The sequence below is a fragment of the Euprymna scolopes genome, chromosome 21, assembly GCF_053919585.1.
Source record: "Euprymna scolopes isolate OS-2025 chromosome 21, ASM5391958v1, whole genome shotgun sequence".
In the NCBI taxonomy this organism is placed as follows: Eukaryota; Metazoa; Mollusca; class Cephalopoda; order Sepiida; family Sepiolidae; genus Euprymna; species Euprymna scolopes.
In genome coordinates, this window is record NC_136502.1 from 42,515,914 (window position 1) to 42,519,288 (window position 3,375).

At 42.0% G+C, this 3,375-nt stretch overlaps 1 pseudogene; it reads left to right on the top strand.

Moving 5' to 3' along the window:
* Positions 1-2,002: 2,002 nt before the first annotated feature.
* LOC145243173 (U2 spliceosomal RNA) lies at positions 2,003-2,160 on the top strand (annotated as a pseudogene).
* The last annotated feature ends 1,215 nt before the right edge of the window (positions 2,161-3,375 follow it).

The window sequence follows — 3,375 nt, forward strand, 5'->3', positions numbered from 1 at the left end:
CTTTCCTCTCATCCTTTACCAACTGGCCGTATACCCCCTGCCTGCACAACACCTAACAACTCTTGTCAAACTCTTGTCCTCGCTTCTTTGGGACAGAGGAAGACACTGGGTGAGCAGACAGGCCTGTATTCAACTTCCGTGTGAGGGAGGCTTGGTAATGGCAATCGAGACGCTGAGAGGCTGGCCTTCCTGAGCCACTATATGCAAGATGATCAACCGTGGCACCCCATGGTTACTGTCGCCTTCTCCGACCTCATTCTCGACCCTTCTATCGAGAGCCGTCGCAGGTCGCGGGGAGAATCTGCCTACATGAAACAGTGCCTAGCCGCAATAAAACGACTACCAAGGTCCAGTGACCTTGTGACTGCTACCCGTAGGGAACTTCACAGGGGCAGCCGACGACCCACTATGCGCGTGTTTGGGTTAGCAGCAGAGTGAGATCTGCTCCACGTAGAGCTGGGCGCCAGGTTCGAGTCATCTGAACAATTCGGAGTTCTCTCTGACCTGGCGATTGGCCCGAAATGCACTTCCACTCAACAACATACAATGCAGTTCCGGGTCTTTGGAATCGCCTGATTATCTCCGTTGTGGGACAATGGCTGTAGAAACGACTGATCATGCTTTCTTTGATTGCCGCGAACTCCGTCGGTACTAGTCGTATGTCAGCAAGGTGACGGCTCGCATCGATCCTTAGCATCTTCACCCAATTACCGTATTCAATGCCGTGGACAACGTGAGGCCGCCGTGGGACCGGGAAAGACAAATTGTCTACGTTACGATCCTGGCCGTGGCGAGAATGGTGATTTGGATGTCGCGTCTGCAGGGTTGCCGGGGGGGTCTTTTTCTTATCAGATCTGATCGCTTTCTTTAAACACCAACTACGGGTGAAGATCAGATGTGATAGAGGAAGTCTGCATCGCGCGGCATTTGGCAGAAGATGGATACATGTGGCAAGTCTGTGTGTATGAAGAGGAGCCAAATTTGAATACGTGTTCCCCGCTTAGGTGTGGAACGCGCAGTTCCGTAAAGTAAAATTAAACAAGTAGCCTCTCAGCTAGCTGAGTGTGTGTTCTATCCTTCCCCGATTAGGAAGCCTCCAAGATCCCCATCCCCTCCTTCTTGCAATTTTTGTTTTCACCCCCTCCTCTAAATTTTACCCATCTTGGAGAGAAAGAAATCCAAACTAACCCCCATTCCTTACCCACAAAATTTTCTTTTCTCCATTCACCCCATCTATATCTAAATTTTACCCATCTTGGAGAGAAAGAAATACAAACTAACCCCCATTCCTTACCCACAAAATTTTCTTTTCTCCATTCACCCCCCATCTAGAAGGCATCCCCACTTAGAGACTGACCCGCAGAAGCGAGGTTCCTTTTACAACCTAGTGGAACGGGTAGTCTATGAACTAGAAGGGGTTGGGAGGGTCCTACTAATCACTTCCCCCCGCCCTCGACACAAATGAATTATTGTACCATTTTTATTGTTATCTTTTTTGTTGTTTTTACACGTCGATAAAAACATTTTTTAAAAATTGGGAGTTAAGTAGGACGTCCCCCAGTATGAGAGGGTGAATGCGGTATTATGGTGAAAGAAGATACTAGCTGGGAGAAACTTTTGATTTTGTTTAGTTCTGGCTTGACAAGGATGACCAACGACCTCCACAATCCCCCCCCCTTTTGAGTTGGCCATGTGCCTAAGTTTTTTGTTCATTGTTGATTTTCAATGTATTTTTAACATGAATAAAGGATTTAATATCTCAAAGTGTAGTATCTGTTCCGGCAGATACTGCAAGCAAAGACCATATGTGCGGTCGCCCCCACATATAAGACCTTGGTCAATGTAGGGGCTACACCAATTGTACCTTGGTCAATGTAGGGGCAATACCAATTGTCACTATCCAGCTCCCCTACTCCCCGGGGAGCTGGTCCCCATTTCCCCTTCACTCCTCAGATTAAAAATCGGCATGTGCCTAATTTGCTCGGTGGGGGAGCAAATAAATACCGCTCATCTTGGCCTTTTGGCCAAGATCAAAGTGTAGTATCTGTTCTTACTACATGCTGTACTTATGTTTGTAACTTTGTGATATAAAGTGGGGGATCACTTTTCTTTAATGTAAAATGATCTCCCACTTACCAACCAGTCAGTCTTAAAGCCATTCGAGTCATTCTTCAGATCATTCAATTTTTTTTTTAATGATTCCAGTTTTTTTTTAAGCATTCAAGTCATTCTTACGGTCATTCAATTCATCCTTAAGTTCATTAAAGTCATTCTAAGTCATTTACTTTTTATTTATTTAAGTCATTTCAGCCCATTTTTCGGTCATTTTAGTTTATCCTTAAGAATTGCATATCAATCCTACATTCACGCATTCATTCATTACACGAGAGCATGCGACTAATGGCTATCGGCTAGTTTAATAGAATATATTGTCCTTTTCTTTTCCGTGTTTAAGCTTAACCATATTATTTAACATGCTCGCATTTTTCTATTATAATATAAGGATATGTTAAAGAAAACTATATTACAGAAGGAAAATAACATAGAAAAAATCGCAACCCATAAAAAACTAATAGTTAAGGTTTTCAATCATACGTAGCAGTAAAACATTAGAATTCAACGGTAAACATATCGAAGAAAGCAACTGTGAAATTCCAATGCGATTGCGCTAGTAATTAAAAATTTCAACGAAATAGCAATTTATCTTCTTAAAAAAAAAGTATGGTTACCCTAGATGAAAAAGAAATGTGTTTGCGCCGTGTGTATATACTGGAAGTGGGAGAATCATGTAGTCAAGCAACGGGGGATGGTTGAATGATTTAAGGCGGGTCGGTTATATTTTATTACCACCCCTAAATGTGGGTGGCAGAATTTCGCAGATCATTCTGCCAAAAATATATAAACAAGAAAAAAAAAAACAACAAAAAAAAAGAATTCGGGGTTTTTAGCTAAAGAAAGAGAAGAGGTTCGTTTTGGTGTAATGATTTTACCTTGAAGTTCATATGAATAAAAGAAATATTGGAAAAGGGGTGGGAGAGAGGTGTATCGACCCCCCGCAGTCTATTCATACTCTATCATCTGTCTACACTTACGTTCATTTAGTGCTAATTCGGTCAATAGAAACTCACATCAATTCATTTCTGTGCACCTGGGTGAGAGTACCAAGGCTTATATTGACTCTAAAGATTCCTTGAATTGAAACGCAGTATTAAACCATCTCTGGATGGTTGAATCAATAGCATCATTTGACAAAGGTTTCTGAATGGAATATTATGCAAGTCTTTTCACCGTAGGATCATTCAATAAATAAAATGATTTGTGGGGGCAAAGCTACATAACATATACGAGAATGTTGTGCGTATTATTTGGATTCTT